This window comes from Pteropus vampyrus, unplaced genomic scaffold, assembly GCF_000151845.1.
Source record: "Pteropus vampyrus isolate Shadow unplaced genomic scaffold, Pvam_2.0 Scaffold223, whole genome shotgun sequence".
Taxonomy (NCBI): Eukaryota; Metazoa; Chordata; class Mammalia; order Chiroptera; family Pteropodidae; genus Pteropus; species Pteropus vampyrus.
This window is the reverse complement of record NW_011889004.1, coordinates 2,120,199-2,140,984: the sequence shown is the minus strand read 5'-3', so window position 1 is coordinate 2,140,984 and position 20,786 is coordinate 2,120,199. Positions and strand designations below refer to the sequence as shown.

Genomic DNA, 20,786 nt, shown 5'->3' with positions numbered 1-20,786 from the left:
CCTGTCATGTCATGAATGAAGGCTGTGCCAGATGGTCAGAATCAACATTGTAGGTCCAGTTTCATTACCCTCGATTAAAACTATTTCAAAGTGCCTCAGGTAGTTAGAAGGTCTTCTTGCTAACCCTTCTCCACTGCTATTCCCTTCCAGTTCATCTTCTACTATGCAGCAAGAGAAAGACAGAGAGGCATAGGGAGAAAAAAAGATGGTCATGGTTCTCTGCCAAGTTTGAAAAACAATTCTTGGATGTTCCCTGACTCCTAAACAAAACCAAAACTCCTTAACTTGGCATACAAGGCTTTTATAATATGAGCCAATCTATCTTTCATGCTTTGCCTCCTTATAACTTCCCACCAAACTCATTAAGATCCCACCACAATGATCTTCTCCACCTACCAAGTACGCCAGGTGTTTTCACAAGTCTGTGCCAGATATACCCTTCCCACATCCTTCCACCATTTGACAAAATTTTACTCCTCATTTAGTGCCAGCTCTGCTCTCAGAGTTAAAAGGTTTGTTATTCTACTGCTCTTCTGATCATTTCACAGTTTTAGCATGTATTGTGGTTTTCTATAATACTTTCTTCTTCTATATTTAGCAGTGGTGATGCTTGGTGACAGAATAGGCAGAGAATGGGGCAGGTAGGTTGCAAGTAAATAGGAATGAAAAACAGTTGTAGACAAACTTTCTCCATTTAATCTATTTTATCTAAAACCTTGGTTGCCAGCTTTTTGAAAAATCATCTCACTTGCTACATTATTTAGATCTCTAATACCTGGGAGCACATTCAGGTGGGCTTTGATGAAGAATCTAGAGCACCAGTGTGCTTAATGACTCCTTTAACATATGACTATTTCAGGCATCTGATATATTATTGAAAAACAATGTCGACTGGATTTTATTTTCATGAAATACCGATTTATTTTATTTTCATAAAAGCTTACATACTACAATGAACTCTGATACTTATACTAATACCAGAAGCAGCCAGGAAAGCAGTCACAGGGGGGGGGTTAAAGAGAGTCAATTTTGTTACAGGAAAACTTATTTTAAATGTTTAATGCAGGAGTAATGCCTTATACTTCAAAATACCTTGCCAAATTACATAGAATGCTAAAAAAAAAAAAAAAATCTGTGTTTCAGAAAATTTTAATTGTGTGATGGTTCAGAAAACACTAGGTAACATCCCCGACCATTCCCATGAGCTATGTTCCATATCATTTATGATGATATTGACAGCATGATAAATGAAGGAGGACTATTTATTTTAGTTTGCTCAAAGGCAAAGTACAATGACAGCCAAATGACATTAAAACCAACAAAGGTGGAAAGCTATGTTATCTTTAAGATTTGAAGGGGATATTATAAACAATGAGGAGAATAAACTGTTGACTAATTCAAACTCAAACAATTCTCTATTTAATTCACTATGAAACCCGCACATGTCAAAGCTTAGAAGAGCTCAAATACTCTTCTTATTTTCATCTATTTCTGTCAATTATCAATATAGCACATCATCATCTAATTTTGTGTACTGGGTAACACATCTGAATAATTTCTCTTCCAAGTAAAATGAGTACACAGAGAAAAAAGGTTGTATTCTGGCTTGATCCCCTTTGGTTGGAATTCACACCAGGAAATGACCTTTCAGAAACAAACACCCTGCACAGATGCAGCATAGCTCTCTAGAGAACAACAGTAAATCTGAACTTGATCAGACTGTAACTAGGGAGTGCCTGCAGGAAGGAATATTTGAAACATCTGGGATGTTAACTGCAACCCTCTAAAATAATGTAAAATGATGGAGAGTGTGGAGAAAGCCCAATGTGTTATGTTCTAAGGAGATGGTTCTTGTCAGACTAAGATATCTCAGGATTGAGAAATCGGTTGAGTTGAAAACTACAGCAAAGTTGGCCTATACTGTGAAAAGCATTCTCATTGGAAACAAACCACTGGAGGCATGTGCTTAAGAGATGAAAGGGCATTGTAGACAATCAGGGTGGAACAGGAACAAGTATCTTAAAAGCCTAGGTCGTGTGTCCAAACATTTACATTAGCGGGTAGGGAGGGAGAAGAATTGAAGAGAAGACAAAACAGGGAATGTAATCCAGTCCCTGGCGGAGAAAAAGTGAATATGCAATAATACAAACACCAAAAGTGGAGCACAATTCTGCTTATTGTCCAATAAATTCATAATATGTATAGTTCAATTTCCAATTTTGCATAGAAACTTGGAGAAATATCTTCTTTTGAAATAAATGGAGTAGTAAGCAATAATCAGTATAATATTTACAACTTTTAAAAATATGTAATCAGAATGGACTGACTTGATTGATTTACTTTTAATATTTTAATGGCATAATCTGTTGAATTATGGATCTAAATGATCTAAAACTAAATTCTACTAAAATGTCTGAGACAGGGTCTCAGAGTCTAATTTACAAGCTTAATCAAAATTGGCCTAATATGAGCACTGCCAGATGGATTGAAAAGTGCTCTGAGATCACATAGGAAAATGATAAAGGGAAATATGTCAAATGGGAGGAGAGTCTGCTGCATGTGCCAGAGTTAGTACTGAGTCTGAGTTTAATTAACACATTCCTTAAATGACAAGAGAACTATAAGATAATATCAGATAAATGAAATTCCTTTGAGATAAATGAGAAATTTTAAATGAAGAAACAATTATAGAAAAGTGAAAACTATCTTTTGCAGGCATGCAGATAAGCAATTATAATTTTTATTAGAAAAAACATATATGGTACAGATTTAAGAAAAGTCTATAATTTTATTGAATCATAATAAAATATAGTTCAATGTGATTCTTGAACTATGGTGAAATCACATTTAGAAATTAATAAAAAGAAGTTTAAATACAGACTTACTTATAACAGATCATAGTAATCAAAAGGTAAATATGATTTAAAACTCTCTTTTATAGAAATGATAATAATATATTGTTTCAGTTTCCCAAATGCTTTCACATATATTATCCCTTGAGATCCTCATTACAGCCCTCTGAGACAGGCAAGGTTCTTACCCAATTTTACAGATAAAAAGTCTGAGGCTCTAAACAGGTTCATAATGTGCCAATGATCACACAGCTAGGACACAGAAGAAATGCTAGCAAACATCAGCTTGCTGACTTCTATTCCAATGAAAGGAAAAGGATCACATTAGTAGGAAAAAAGCTTATGCTACTTACTACAGTTGTAAATCTTTCTTCATTACTTTATCAGGTACCTCAACCTCATAACAGGGCAAAATACAAATAATGATGCAACTTATTAAAAGGGCCAACATAATTTCAAAAAAAAATTAAACACCAAATGTATGTATTTTCCACATTTTGCAACCTTCAATAAAAAGTTTAAGAATGTATATATTTAAAAGAGCAGAGAATTTCTGGAAAAGTCTTTGAATAAGCACAAGTACTTAAACACTTTCTTTTAAAGACATTCTAACATTTCAAGGTTAAAGTCTGAATTTTCCTAAATATCTCCCTATCTATGAAAGAAGACTCTATAAAAAGTGGCCTGATTTTTCATCATGCAAGTATACAGAACGCTAAAAAACACTTGGAAGAAGCAGCCAATCTCAATGGTTATAAGGAGTATATTCTATAGTCTTATTCTCCACCTCTAGTTCCATTAATTGCAGCATACCAGATCACAATATTCTATGGATTGATTAGTTGTTTTTCCTTTACCCTTTGAAAAATTTCCTCTTAGCAAAAATATTTATTAACTGACAGGATATTAGAGGAATATATCATTCTGGCACAGTCACAATTTCCTAGAGAATTCTAAATAGACTCAGCAGGAGCTGCCCATCCAATCTGAAATGATAGAAATTATTTGAATATCATGTGGTCATTACACACTGAATACAATCCCCCCACCTCTACACCCAAAGAACTTTTACTTTGCTTTACAACCCAGAGGAATATTTGCCAAGCCGTAAAAACAGAACTTGCTGCTGCTGCTGCTATTGTGTTGTTGTTGTTGTTGTTGTTGTTGTTGTTGTTGTTAATACTCCTAGAATATTCTTATGTCCATCAATCTTACTGCTTCAATAAAACATGACAAGTTAGGGTGAGCTCCAGCAACATAGTTTGGCTCAGTTTCATCACTCCAAGGTTTAAAGTTACCTCAACCAATCCTCATGAGCCATTTGGGAAAGCATAGCACACAACACTGACACAAAGGCTGGGTGAGATAGTAACATACACTGCAAAGAGAGCTCAGGAACATTTGAACCAAACAGGAAAACTGCAGTGAAAAGGAAAGATTTAGAACTCCTAGACAAAACGTCATTACATTCATTCGATCAACAAATATTCACTGAGCACCTTCTCTCTATATAAAGAACACATTCATAGAAAATGGCACATCCATACCATAGCCATAATATTAATAACTTTCCATATAGCAATTTTTCAAAGGAGTTTCTTTTAACAGAGTCATTTTTTCCCCAGTTTGGACAAAATTCAGAAACAGACATTTGCTTGCACAATTCAATGAGAAGTACCTTATGTTGACATGGACCGTAGGAAAAAGAATGAAATCACTGTGTTCTATGTTGGAAAGAAGTTCTTAAAAAGTAGACACCATATGGCTGACTTAGATGACTCAGGAATTTACACCATTTAGATTCTATCTACCTACCAAATTCTGTGGTAGACATGTTCATATAGTTTTATTACCAACGCATATGCACATGCATTTTCATTACATTAGTAAGTTACAATATCCCAAGTCAAGCTTCCTGACAGAAAAATGGCATATTTGATTACTAATCTACATAGCAGGCAAAGCTATTGAAACCCTAATAGCTTTGTACCTAAAACCTCAAGCCCTCTCACTGATAGATGAGGACAGCTGGTATTAGTCTTAACACAGGAATTACTGTGGCTTTGACAATATTAGCTATCTCTTGCTCTGAATGGTACTGGTACTGGTACTACTCTATGGTTTCTTTAAAATACAATCAACTTCTTACAGTACTCTCAACACACTAAAGTACAGATCTTTTACAATTTGACTGACTAGAACTAAGAAAACCCGGTTTTAAACAGCACACAAGATAACTACAATGGAGGCAATCTCTCAAGATTTGAGCAAAGAAGTATTAAGAGGGAAAACCTTGAGAAGACAGTAATTGGGCCACTGGAGTTTCTCCTCACTAATTATCCCAGAGTGGCCATTAGCTATGTAACCAAGGAGGAAAGTGTGTCAGACTTCAGTGAAGCTGTGTCTTCAGCATCTTATAGAATGTACCCTAAAGCCACTGTGTAATTAACTGCCTGGAAAATGCTGAGTGAGTAGAATAAAGAAGCTATAACAAATCAAATATAATGCACAGTTCAACCCCCAATGACAGCAATTGAACTGCTTAGAACTTCAAAATACTCATTAGCATACATTTCCTTTTCAGAATCTCTAGAAAACAGATTTTTGGTTGAGTGAAAAAATAAAAATAGAGACTACAAAAGAGGCTTAACGTTATAGAAATTCTCAGCAAAATGTCTTCCTTCATCTAGATGCCCTTCATAATGTTATAGGACCTTAACTATCACTGATGCTCAAAGCATGGACCACAAATCTAAGAGCATTTTTTCCAAAAACCTAAGAGCATTATTTACTACAATAGTCAAACACAAAGAGAAGAGACTGGAAAAAAAAAAAAGTGAGCCCCTTAAAGAAATTTATTGTGGGGTACTCTAACACAACCTTAAGATTTTTTTAGTACACTTTTATCTATTCAACAAATATTTATTGAGCAACCATATACCTATAAGTAATAATAAACTCCAATCTCAATTGAACACTGAAATTTCAAGGATCAAATAAATAAAAATAGACTGCAACATGTTTATTGGTTTTGCTTTGATTTGGGAACTTAGAAATGAGAGGAGGAAAGTTGTATTTTTAGTGAGCAGTGAAAGCTCATGAGGAAGGTTACCTTCCAAACCTGGCTGGACAGAATCAACAGGGAACTGAAAAATCAGAATCTTGAATCCTACCCAAGACTTACTGAAACAGACTCTATAGGAACAAAGTCTAAAAACATGTAGCTTTTAAAACTCCTAGGCCCAGATGATTATGACCCATCAGGTTTAGGAATCACCATTCTATTGAATATTTGTCTTACCTAAGAACCTGAAAGCTAAACGACCCTCATTAAACATGGAATCATAACTAAAAATTCTACATAACTATCTGAAGCCACAGTTTTTCATTTTTCAACATTTCCCTCTATCAAACTCCTTACTTGAAAAAAAAAAAAGCACATCATTATTTTTAAATATTTTTACCCCCTCCCATATCCATTTGTTGAAATTCTACCTTTCTTTTTTTTTTTTTTTTTTTTTTTTTTTTTTTTTGACAAATTAAAACACTATTTCTTCCAAGCAGCATTCTTTGATCCCTCAACAGGAACTGGTCCCTCTCCTGTGTTCCAGAGCACTTTATGTTTTTTGTATTTTGTCTCGTATCTTTATGTTTTTTGTATTTTGTCTTGTATTACACTAGGTTGCCTACATTCTTTACCCTGACAAGACGTTACCCTCTTTAACAGATGGAACCTCACCTACTGAATCTCTCGCCTATTCCAGCATATAATTCTGTGCTCAAAGTAGATATTTCACACGTATTCATTTAACTGATCAAACTTACACACCAGAAGAGACCATAAGAAAACAACTACCTTCTTCTAGGCATGATATGTTGCATTTTGGTTAAACTAGAACATTCAACTATGAGCAAACGGACCATGGCAAAAGAAACTGCTTATTTCACTTTAAATAAAATCTCAGAGTCATACTCTAAGGATAAGATTGTACAGTTTCTTTCTGTTCCACATCTTCCATGTATTATAAATATACAGATAGCTTAGAATGCTATTTTCCCAATAGCAGCTCTAAAACAAGACTGCAATTCAGTGCATTTTCAAAAAGAGGAGCTGCAGATGATTATAAGTAAAAGGAAAATGTCCCCAAATCCATAAGACAGTATATCAATTTATAGACATATCGGAAGTTCAGCAACTGAGTTGCCAATCTTATCATGAAAGGCTGATTTATTTTATATTAGGCAAGCTTGATTCTGAAAAGTTACACATCTTTGATTCTTTGGCAGCTGCTACCGGTGTTTGTACAGCCCTTGTCATCACCCCAGATGACTGCTGATTGACAGGACTAATAGATTTTGTTTTAATTGTAAAAGAAGACAGATGAAAGCTTTTGGCTGGATGACTAACTGTTCATCTTGAGTAATAAACATGCCTAATTCTCTCCTTCAATATTAAAAATCTATTTTTAATTCACTATTAACTAATAACTAAGGTTGCAGTAAAAAAAAAAAAAACTTGAGTATATAATATGAAACTTCAAATGTAACTCTTTGAAAAAAATATTTTTATTTTTCTAACTTTGATATCAATTAGAAATTACTTAATACAAACACCAGGTGAAAGTTAAGTACTTTCCTGGTAGTTTCTCTTCTCTGCAGCTACAGTAATTCTCAAAATCATACTTAATAATAAAGAGAGAGAGCATACACCTTAACTCTGACCTTCTGGATCTTTTTTCTCCCCAAGCAGTTAAAAGAAAGCAACTCTAATTCTGTTTTCAGAGTCACAGAACCAAGAAATAACATTTTAAACACAATTTTAGCTAGACATACCTGGAAAAGAAAGGAACTATCTTCCCTCTTTTTGCTGTATTTAATGTGAATTTATATATATTCAAATGTATAATGCCACATTGTCTCTAATATCTATGTATCATATTTATGACTGACTTAATAAAAAGTTCTTTACCATAAAAATGGTACAAGTAAAGAGAGATCTTACTTTACTATAGAATTGTAATCTACAGAGGTTAGTGCCATTAACAACCAATAACCAAATGTTTAGGAAGGAGCCACATTTCTGACAGAGAAATCTATAAAGACGCCATATGACCTCAAATTGTGCCCCCCCTCCAATGTATTTGTAAGTATTTCTTTCTACTTTCTTCCTTCTTTTTTTTCCTATATCAGCTAACTATAGAAAATGAATCTGGTATATTCTATTCTGTTCCATCCTATAAAGCACACATCAAAAGCATGCTAAACAGACACTTTGTCTTTCAACAAATAAAACTTCAATCCTGGAAAACTGATTTGTCTCAATCTATGAAAATACAAGTAATAGAGCGAGACCTTCAAAAGGAATTGTTTTGATTCCATTTTACATGGTAATTTACTGACTTTTTGAAGAAAATTACAAATAAGCATATCATCAAAAGAAACAGAAGCCAAGAAAAAAAAATAGTTGTATCATATTTCTCTGATGACTAATGAGGTTGAAATATTTTTCCCCCAAATATTAGCAATAATTATTAACTTATGGCTGATTATCTGCTTAAAGCAGAAATACCACTTATACAAGAACTGATGAAGCTATATAATGGTTTAGGCATTTATTAAAATGCCTCCAATTGCTATTTCAAATCAAGAAGAGCTATAATATCTAGTCAAGAAAAAAAACAAAGAGCAAGAAATGTGACCTCCTATGAGCTTTTTGAAGTAGATGTTATGGTTATCAGTTATATTTCTCTTTTAAAATGCCAATGATTATTTTTTAAAGAGGAAAGGAGTAAATGAATGTATCTCTTAAATCAACAAAATACAAAATGTTGTACTCAACACAATAATAGTAATAATGTTATGCTCAAAAACATGAAAAGAAAGCTGTTTCCCCCTCATTTTATATTTGGATGGCCGCCCTGCTAAATGGCTTTGATGAGAAGGACGGAATCCTATATATAAATGGGCAGATGTATGGATGGGTTTCAGAGGTTAATGACCAAAGGCCTTTTTTGGAACCACATAACTCAACATCACAAACACTTATCCTCACATCTTTTCACTTGTGATTTAAAATCTCATGTACCTCTAAATTCTCTGTGATCTGCACCTTTTACCACTCAGTAACATTACATAAATTAATTGTATCCTTGCTTCTATAAGAAGCTTAAAAGCATTTTAAAACTCAGAGAGAAAGCCTTTATTTCATAAATACTAAAAGTCCAATTTTTGTTTTAAAATTCAGTGATATATTTTTAAAATGTATTTTTAATATTATTACAATTCCTATCAATGGAAATACAAATTGTCATTTGCTTATTTCAAATCATCTACTTCTTCATTCAAAATAGCGAAAGCATAGTTCAGTTCTTTTAATGAAGAAATACAGATATTACATATCATATATCTGAGGTGAAAAAGGATCCAGATTGTCAAAAACTTAAAACTGCTATAGATCCCTAACATTTCTAAAGCTCTCTGGATTATTCTAACTCCCCAAATTTGCAAAGATGCCACAGCATATAGCTTCCCCCACAAAATTCACTAAAATATGACAAAATTTTAGGCAACCCTTCTCAGACCCTCAATGGTTCTATAAATACTGGAGTAAAGTAATTTATGATGCCATTAAAATAAATCCTGCCATGGAAATAAACTCTAAAGTCCATTAAGTTACATCATTACTAGCTACATTAACCTTATCTGTCTGTGCAAAACCAGAGCAATGCTTCCAAGTACCGATGATGGTCACCGTATAGCACAAAAGTGATCATGATAAGGAGGATGGCAGACACTGAATAGCAAGGAGAAGTCACATTACACTAATAGTAATCCAAATGTGGTATATTTAAAAAGTGGTTTAATATGAGGTTGCTGGGAATTTGCTACGCTTGCTTTTTGGCTAAGCAATTCATATTGTGTACTTTATCAAGATCACAAATTCCTCCATCACCCTTTGAGATCACTAAAGCAATTTAAATCTTGAATGTTACAACTGAAAACATCAGGTTCTTTGGTATATCCAACTCACATAAAATTAATCTTATGAAATAACTTGAAAAAAATACCTAATAAAATAACTGTACATAAAAAGATGCAATAAAACATCCTTTCATTCATTTAACGGACATTGCCTTAAACATTAGGAAATAGTAGGTAAGACACAGCAAAATTCATTTTTCTGATTATTTCTCATTTTTGGTATTATTTATACCAAAGATTACAGGAAATTAGGCTCTTAGGATTACTTGCCCATCACACTTTACAGTCCCACAATAAACAAATACGTAAATAAACAAATGTGTTCTACTGTTTCACATCTTCCTGCCTTTGCCTACGGTGATGCCCTATCTGAAACCAAACCCTCTGTACCTCCTGCAAGCGTGGGGAAATCTTCTCTACTTCCCTCACATTCTTTTCTCAGTGTTCCCATGATTTGTAGTATATATTTCCATTAGAATACTTATAATACTGTATTATAATTGAATATTAATATATGCTTCCTAATTGTATCCTGGCAGGAATTGTGCCTTTTTAAGTAGTTTTGAATGATTATCTCCTTATCCAGGTCAAGTATACATTTGAATACAACTTCCTTTGAATAGTCCCAGGTAAAGGAATCTTATAACTAATTTTGTGTTTATGTCATAGCTATTTCCAGTCAAGTTCTTTCTCACCACTTGACTTTGATATGAGGTCATTTCTCACCTCTGGGTTTTACCATACCAAACTATAACCACATTTAGTCAAACATTTAGAGCTTTGCTAATTTCCAGTTAGCCCCGATCCATATGTTCCCCTTTCACAAACCTCCTGGATTAGATCAGTAAGGAATGGCTGCTGGCAGCTGTTTGCCATTCAACTTTGCTACCACTAAAGCATGTGAATATTTTTCATTGTTTAGGCGTTGCAGACTCTCAGCAAACATTTACTCTGGGTTTTTGGATTAGAAGAACATTTGTGGTAGGCAAAAGGTAAATAATAAACCACAATGCTACTCAACAGTGACCTAAAAGCCTTTTGACATATGAATCTATTGCTTACTAAATCATTGTGTGTATAAACAAATCTCCAACCCTTTGTTTCTACTACAAATTATATTTCTAAAACATAGTTCTTCAGTTATTTGGTTTATTTAAAATAAGTAAAGTAAGGCACAACAGTTCAGTGGCTTGCAAACTAACATGAAAAGTATCAGAATATGAATTCATCTGTTACTGACTTACTAAATACAGCTGGATGTGTCACTTAATATAAGCTGTCAGAACTCCTCCAATATAAGCCTATTATATAAATTTCAACTAAATGGAGCAATATCCGTGAATCTTCAGTTCTGTGTGCCAAAAACAAAAACAAAATCAGTATATTCAAGGGCACTTGCTGAATGTCTTGTATAGTCAGACACTCTGCTGGGCACATGGGAGAGGATAAGAGCCATCACTGCTTTTTAGCAGTTGAAGATCTAGTGGGAGAAACCAATATAAACAAGCAACGAGCAATGCACAATTAGCTCACTGAAGACAGGAACAGAGTCTTTCTCATCAGCTCCCTCTATGATATGTCGAATGGCTGATATATGTAACGAACACATAGAATGAACTAAGCAATCAATTGATCAAACTAAATAACTGCTCTACTAAGGGCAAAACAGTGCAGTGAAATTCCGACTTGGTGGATTTCACAGAGCCTCATGGAGAGTGAGGCCTTGAAGAATGACTTCAATTTGGGCAAGTTGAGATGGAATAACGAACTTTGGAGACACAGTATGAGAAATTCTTCCTCACTAAAACAACAGAGCCTAACAGTATATCTTCAGTCTCACACTTTCCTGGGGTCCATTCACTTGGATAGTGGCTGTCACCATCTCACTGGCGCCAAGAGGCGCATTGCTTTCTTCATCAAAATTTGATATGTACTTCATAAGAATCTGTACAATAAATGACCCAATCTAGTGGGAGTGCAGGAAAACAATAAAACCTTCCTTTGGTTCTCTGCAGTATAGCTGATGACATTAAAAACAAACAAACAAACAAACAAACTTAAAATGCCAAGGTTAAAAAAACTAAGCAGAGAATATTATCAGTTAACTTAATTCAATTAAATAAAAAGTCTGACTTACACAGTTTTCCAAATCTATCTTCATATAGTTAGCTGAAGTTGTATCTGGCAATTCTAATTCCTAACATAGCTACACTCTAAGTCCAAAGGATCTCTACAATTTCCCAAGTTTCTTTTTCTACTTCCTAAGCTGCTTTGGTATAAGGTGAGTACTTGACAATGCATCATGCAAGGGCTAATTGGGATATTCTGACAAGACTTAGAGCATGCTCCTCCCACTCAATTCCTGTTCATACTCAGAGGCCCTCCCTGCCCTCCTCCTAATCAAGTTCAGAAATAGCCTTTTATCCCAGTAGAAGTCCAAAGAATAATAGCACTCCCGTGAAAAGAAGTAACCAAAACAATTGAACAATTCATACCTTCCTCAAGACTTAAAGATGTTCTACTACAGTTCACACTACCTCAGGCAGCATCACACTTACATTCTTCTCAAACCACCTCGCTTATCTGCCCTTGAAGAGTCAGGAAGGGAAAATGTTTCCCCAATTTTGAAATTCACCAAGGGTACAATGCCCTCTTATCTAACTTTATATTGTTAAAAATTTTAATACTTTAATAATAAAGTGAAACCCTCATAATATTTTTCAGGAAAACCAGTAGGGAAATGTTTTAAGCACTGTAAAAAATTAAATGTGAGAAAAATAGTTTGGCACTTAGCAATATTTTCATATCTCTGAGGAAATAGTAAATCTAGGGACTTGATAAATGGATTTCACTGTCACATTTTAATAACATTTTGTAACTTTTACAAGATAAGTTTTCTTTTTACCTTTCTGCTACTAATATTTTTCTTTCACAGCTCTCTATTCCTGTAGTCTCATTTTATTTCCTTCTCTTGCCTATTATTTCCTTCTAATTAATTTCAGTAATACGAAAAGAATATTTTCATATTGACTATGTGTATGAATTATTAAATCTAATCCAAAAACAAAGATATGTTAAGAAAGCAATTCCCAAAATATATTTTCATATTATTTAAAAGAAAGAGGTCATATTTGGGAAATATTTGGTTCAATAAAGGCAAAGAAGTCTCTCTTCTCCTCCCCTCCTTTCTTCCTTTTTTAATTCTAGAACTTCTGAGAACCTTTGCAATAAGCCAATGACTCTGAAAAAAGATAGTGTGTACACCTCTTCTAAATTTATTTAACCATAGAATTTTTTCCTCCTCAATCTAGTGGAATATACTTTAATAACTGATTTCCTAAATGAAGAAAAAATAATAATAAGGAAAAAATAATTTGGGCGTAATATATTCAAAAAGCCTGTACATTAAAGTATTTTTTAAAAGGAAGACACTATGTCATAAGACTAAAAATTTTAAAAAGGCTAGCAGTAGCACTCATTTTATTAAGAATCCAACTGTGAAAACTAATCTAATTGGAGGTGATTATGTAAGAAATGCACATTTGTCTTCAAAAAATATTTAAGAGGAACTCAAGCTATGAATAACAATATAACATGGAACTAAAATAATATTGAAATGGTGAACCCTTTTAAAATAATTTAGTTTGTTTTCAAAATCACTGTAATAAAAATGAAAAAAAAAGTGGTGAGTCCATCTATACTATAGAAATAAATACATGATGGTTATTAACCTAGACAACTTCTAAACATAGTTCCATGCTTAGCTCACATCACCTCTTCTTCCTTTTTTCTCTTGCTTTTCAGTGTTTCCAAAGCACTCTGTATGTGGTACCGATGTTATCATATTGTATTGCAATAATTTATTTTCTCATCTAACTTTCTGTCTAGACTGTAAGCTCCTTAAGAATTATGATATTACACCTGAATCTGCAACCTCCCCAAGGTCTAACACTTTATAAATTGAGTGCTTATAGTTAGTAAATTAGTTGGTACTCTCAAATTCAGTAATTACTAACTTACTTAGCAAACATTCATAAGGATAAACTGAACTATCCCAAATTTGAAATAATGGAGTCACCGTTACGCATTACTCGTTTTCATCCTCATTGTGATATTAACAGCCAACACCTGACACATAATAGACCCTCAATAAATATATTTGAAATAATTATTCAATCAATTAATCCAAGTTTGACTACAAGTTTAGGCCTTGGTAGAAGGGGCAGGACACTTAAAAATCAAAGAACTCTAAATAAGACACTTGCAGCTTTTGCATCTTACTAGCTCTGCCTGATCTGCCTAAAAGCTGCTGTACTCAAGCATGGCTTCTGATTGCTGCTGAGTATTTTACTTGGCATCAGGGGAGACAGAAATTTTAGCTCTAAGGTACCAGCCTCAACTCATTGAAGCCAAAAGAAATTACTGTATAATATGAAGAAATCGATGCTAATTGAAAATCTCAGAATTTTTAAAGTCACCCCAGCACCTCTGAAGACTGAAATCATTTATTTTTATAGACAATCATAGCCTAACAATGAGTTAACTTTCCATTCTTAGCACCTTTGTTACCTGTGTAGACATATGTCCATCATTTCTTGTTCAGTATGTTTTCCAGTTAATTATATTTTGGTATAAACCCATTTTCCCCTTTCCAATTTCTGTCCTAACTACTTAACTTTCCCAGACTGTATAATTAAATATTAAAAATAAAAAAGCAGTCAGAATTCTGTCTTCATAAAAATGCCCACAGACACAGCATTCTTTTTAAGCCACGGCAAATACTCATCAGCCTAAAGGCCATCTAAATTTTAAAATCTTCAGGGAATAGCATGACAAGAGAATGCTCCAATTATGAGTTAAAGACTCTTCACCATCCTGACTATGACTTCTTTGAGAGTTTATTCTCCTAGTAGAGATGCACTATTCTTTTACAATTTGCTTAAGAAAAATGTGTAAGTTCTCTTCAACAAGGGCTCTGGAATATCATTTTTTAAAAGTGAAGACTGCATTTAACAAAAATTCAAATAGAAGCGTAAATTAAAGGGGTAATTTCGGATGTAGTGAAAAGCTGTAATGTCCATTCAAAGTAATGAAGGCACACAGCATTAATCTCCTAAGAAGATTCAAATGCTATGAGTAGAGCAATTCTATTTCTTAGTAGGAACAAATTAAGATGATTTCCCTTACAGAAATTGCCATAATTACAAGTAATTATCTTGTACTCTCTAAATTTACCACTACAGCACATTCTGCAAATATCATTCCTTTCAAATACTTTATTTGGAAATACAGGAGAGATTGTTGCTTTGTGAATTGTGTTACGTACCTCAAACTCATTGTTTAACAGTCCTATGTAATATGTGTAGTAAAGAAGTGACATTCTGAAGTTGAAAGCACTTGGAATTCCAAATTTATGATATTCTTATCAGCAGGTAACTAATACCACCCAAAGGAATACAAACAAAATGAGAATGGCAAACATTCAAAGATAAACTTGAGTCAAATGTAGACTTACACATGAAACAATGAGGAGAATCATTTTGATATGCATAGGGCAATCATGATAAACATGTAAACAGCTGCTGTAGTATTTATAAAATCCTTGCAGAGCCAAATAAAATCCCATCATTTGCAATCCATTCAGTTTTTCATTTTCCTTTAATAAGAAAGTGTGAGAAAAACCAGTTACTCACCGAGCATTAGGAAGAATAAGCATGTGAAAACCTAATTTCACCATCTTTGGGGCCAATTACCATCTGGATTTCAGCTGGCATTTGAAGTCTGTACTCCAGCCAAACTGGGATTCCTTACCATGTTGTAAAAACATGCTCAGAGCTTGCCTTTCCCTATATTATTCTCACTGCCTGGAATAGCCTCCTTGTTTCTGTCTTGTGAAAAAGAGCCCACCATATCTAACTAAAATGCCACTCCACCATGCAGACTCTTTTGGTATACTAATTTTTATCCTGAACTCCAAACCTTTCTCCTCCTTCTACCAACTCAGCTGTGACCTTTCCTTTTATTCATTCTCTCTGGTGATACTTAACACATGCCACCTCACATTTCAGGTATTTGTGCAACTTGTCTTATCCTCCCTTCGAGAGAAAATGTACTTTATTCATAGTTGCATCTCTGGCAACTTTAGTAAATGTTTAATAATTTAAACAAATTTGATTTTTAAAGTTATTCCCATTTAGAAGTCTACCATTGAAACAGCCTTTAAAATTACTACAGAATTTATTAAGAAATTATGTATATTTTAAAGAAACAGAGACTCATGTACATGGACTATAGACTAGTGGTTACCAAAGGGTAGGGAGTGGTAGAGGAGCGGGGGGGTAGCCAGGGTAAAGGGGGTCAAATATGTGGTGACGGAAAGAAATCTAACTATGGGAGGTGAACACACAGTGTAAATATATATATATATATATATATGTCTTATTGTTAAAGTGTACAGCTGAAACTTATTGGATTTCATTAACCAATGTCACCATAAAAAATTCATTAATTAATTTTTAAAAAGGAATTTTTTCTTAAACAATATTTTAAACTCTGAACAAATATCTGGTTCTATTTAACTAAAGTTCGTACATTTTTATATTAGTGTTTAAAATCATCCATGGTAAGGTTATAACCTCTGTTCCTATTAATCTTGCCTTGTTTATTTGGTCAGTATAAATGTTAATTATATTTGTGTATGTAATTACATATAGTAAATAACCTATAATTTAAGATCCTTCCTTTAACCGCTATCTCTTAAAGTTAGAATTTTTACATTTAAATTTTAAACAAAAAGATAAGTTTACTCACTTTCTCCACATTTTCATCTTATTTTAATAAATGTTTAAATGTCCATAGCATATTTTATAGATTAGTAATAATTTAAAAATTAGCTTTAGAAATTTTACATTCTCATTAATTTTTAATCCAGTATGATGCAATGAAAAGATATATTATGGATTCACTTTAAAAGATAAAGTCAGAGAGTTCTGTTCAAATTAACAGAGATAATTAATCCACAGTTACTATTGTTTACTGGAAACAAGGTTCTATAATAGCCCAGCTCTTCTAAATTGTTTGTTGACCGCTATAAATGGAATAGCATTTCTATGGTTATTAAAATTTCTTGAGAACCATAGCTATCGTCACAATTAGAACAGTAACAAGAATAGTCTGATGATTTACTTACTAATGAGGTCTATTTCATATTTGTCTAAACCTACATAAACTACTTTTCAGACAAGTTATTCTATCTTTAATGACAGTAATCATCAATTTTTCCCCCTTATTTTAGGTCCTTTTGTGTCACCTACTCTGACCTAGAGCTGATCCTCTCTTGAAATTGTGAAGTATGTGAAGTTTGTAGTCAGCATCCTCTATTTTCACTGTCAACTATCTTTTTCTCCCGTCCCCCCAAACACAGATCCCCCTCTTAATGCTGCTTCTTGTTTATTTAGGGTCCCCAACGAAGTGACCCTGATCACCACCTCAAACCAGGCCTCTCAGTGACTATGATCCTGATGTTTCACAAATCCCTACCTACCAGCTACATCAAAAGGCTATAAGGATCTCATTTCTGAATGTCTTGTTGGGTAACAGACCATCAAAGCTAACAGCAAACAAACGCTGCTATCATATTTACATTTTACCACAGAATTTTGAAGTATTAGCACAGAGATTTTAAGAAAACAAGTCACAGAAGTGGTGTCTGAAGGCAAATAGATTTCTCATTTCTTCAAAATATACCATCTATATAACTGTCCTTTTTTTTTTTTTTTTTTTAACCAACAAGCCCAACTCTAGATTCTGAACTCCTAGAGAAGTAGAAGCAATACAGGCCAGTGACTATATCTCTTTCCTTAGAGAACCCAGGCCTAGGGCCAGACTTTGAAGAGCTACATGATTTTGAAGGAGCCATTTTACCCTACTGCACTCTGCTTCCTAATCTGTAATATTAAATGCTCCTTAAGGTTTCTTTCATTTCTAAAAATGTTTTAATCTCAGTATCATACTGTCTAGCAAGAGTCTAAGCTAAAACAAAAAAGAGTTATTTAAAATAAGTAATATTTATTTCACTAAAGAAATGTTTTGGTTAATTAATATGTAACTAATTAATATTTAAATAAATCTCACATTCCTTTATTGTTTCTTCTCAAAGGTAATCACATATACTCCCTAGGATATACAATTCTACCCTTCACATAAACTACTAATATTAGTTTCTTCCACCCTAGTTTTTTATTGTATGTATATATTTGAACAAGTTATTGGGGGAAAAAATGCTAAGCCAGATACAACAAAGCAAAGTCAGAAAATGGAAAACTACAGTGGTATTTATTAAATCATTCCATCTCTTTTCAGTCCCTGTGATATATATCTAACTTTTAGTAATCAGTGGCATAATAAATATCTCACTTACCAAAAGATCATTTATTTAAATACCTCAACTATATAAAGCCCAGCCTCAAAACAAAGTTTTTTTTTAAAAATCTCTAAGCAGTCAAAACAAAAAGCCACAGTTCAGACACTCATAAGAGAACACCTCATTCACTGTCTATTACTTTCATCTCAGTCACAAACTAGAGCTCAGTTAGAGTGTTTTTTACCCACCACAGACAGGAAACAAATATGTAAAACAGAATTGCAAAGGATACGCACATGACAGCAACATTACTTTGACAACATGGAAAGGAAGATAAAAACTGTACAAAGAAGACATGAAAGTATTTTAAAAGAAACAAAAGGGCCATCTGAGGTCATTCAGAATAAGAACAAACAGTTCTGCATTCTTTAAAATCTCCTATAGTATTGCTATGTTATTACATAGAATAATTTATGTTTGTGATGATAATCCTGAGTAATCATGAAAAGTTTAAATCATGCTTAGTACCTTCCATGTAAGAAGGCAAAAATACATTCCTAATACATTTTAGGAAATGTCACATTAAAAAAACAGTTGAAATTTAACATGGGCTGGCAGTTGAATTAAGTTTACGTTAACATGAAATTCACAAGTACACCACAGGTAAATTAAATATTAGCGTAGCAATTTTCCATGGAAACCATGGTGACTATGAAATATTAAAATTCATAATTAATCCCTCAAACACGTTAGTCTTAATTTCAATATGTATCACCATCATTCCTAACTCCTAAATATTAATTGAACCATAGTAAATTTCTATTTTTGTAGGTAAAAGACGGTCAGACATCAGCAATTTCAAACAGTTCAACCTAATATTTTACCAAAATTATTAACAATATAATAAAGTAGCCTGCATTTTATCTTTTCTTTCTCCAGCCTACTCTCTGTTGAAAAAACTAATTATTAAGAGATAAAGACCCAAAGTCCACCAAAATGATCATTGGTCCACCACTGCTCACTATAACATTTTCTTTCTACTCAAAAACATAACAATCTTATTTAGGCCTGAGAATCTCAACTCTGCAAACACAGCTCCAAAAACACCTGCTAGATCTGGGCTTAAGCACTATAGCTTTCCATAGATACCTCGACTTAACATAATCCCTAAAATTTGTGTGTGCATTCCTGTTATGCTCATTTATAAATATTAAAAATATAAAATGTTTAACAATTAATTGTCAGAACAATGTAGTAATGATTCAGATAAAATAATGGACATTCAAGGTTTTTAGTTGTGTGAAACAAGTTGGCACTGAGTCTGTTTTCAGATTCAAAATAGTTTACTTTGATTTTCCTTAAAAAAAGGAACACCTACATTAGATAGGTCACAATAAGGAAGCATTTATCTATTAAAAAAACTATTTCTAATCCAATAAGTGTTGTTACACCGATATATAGGCTATACCAAAATTATTCCAGGATGTGCAACAAAGTTTCCTTATGGGTTTCTTCATTCCCTACTCTCTACTACTAAATTTCTAGGTTAAAGTCTATGTGTACTTCATGTCTGGGAGAATATATATCCAAATACAATGTGTTCCCACAATGACCTCCTGGCTCCTAACTCCACTTGAACCCTATTCCAAATGTTAACTGTTCCCTAACTCAGAATTGTCTCAATATATGTGCTTCTACAAGTCTCAGTCCTTTAGATTTAGATGTAAATCTAAAATATTACCTCCCACAAATTAAATAATGCTGGAAATATGGGTACATTTGTGAATGTACATTGGCTTATATAACCATATATAAGCTAGAGAAATTTCACTTCTTTAATAGTCCAAACTGAGAGACATCTATCAGTAAAAACTTAGGTGCAGCTTTGACAATTGCCATCAAGCTTATTTCATATACCTTTTCTAGAAATGCTAAGTTTACACAGAAGGTATAAGCCAAAGGATATAATTTTATTCTTTTCTTAAAATACATGCTAAAAGAATAGAATCTTCAAAATAACAAAGACAGAATACTCTAACAGACTAAATAAGAAAATGTGCTAGGAAAGGAATATAGTTAAAGGGCTCAATCATGTGAGAATACTCCTCTAAGTTACAAAAATCTAAAAGGGGTGACTAACATGAAAGTTCAGAATGGAATATTACCCAGCCATGAGAAGAGATGAAATACTGCCATTTGCGACAACATGGATGGACCTCGAGATAATCATGCTAAAGTGAAATAAGCCAGATAGAAATAGCTGAAAATCACATATCACTTATATGTGGGATATAAACCTAAAAGGAATAAATGAACAGGACAAACAGAGAGACTCATGGACATGGACAACAGACTAGTGGTTACCAGGGCAGGGAGCAGAAAGGTAGATGGGGTAAAGGGGGTCAAATATGTGGTGACAGAAAGAAATCTAACCATGGGAGGTGAATACACAATATAAACATATATATGCTTTATTGTTAAAATGTACAGCTGAAACTGGATTTCATTAACCAATGTCATCATAAAAAGAAATATATAAATAAATTTAAAACATCCTTTAAAAAAGACAACAAGAAAGTTCACAACAAAAG

At 33.3% G+C, this 20,786-nt stretch overlaps 1 protein-coding gene across 1 annotated transcript in view; it reads right to left on the bottom strand.

The window, feature by feature from the left end:
• The window catches only part of TTC28 (tetratricopeptide repeat domain 28), a 641,766-nt gene that overhangs the window by 414,760 nt on the left and 206,220 nt on the right, over window positions 1–20,786 (bottom strand). The gene's annotated exons all lie outside the window — the stretch shown is intronic.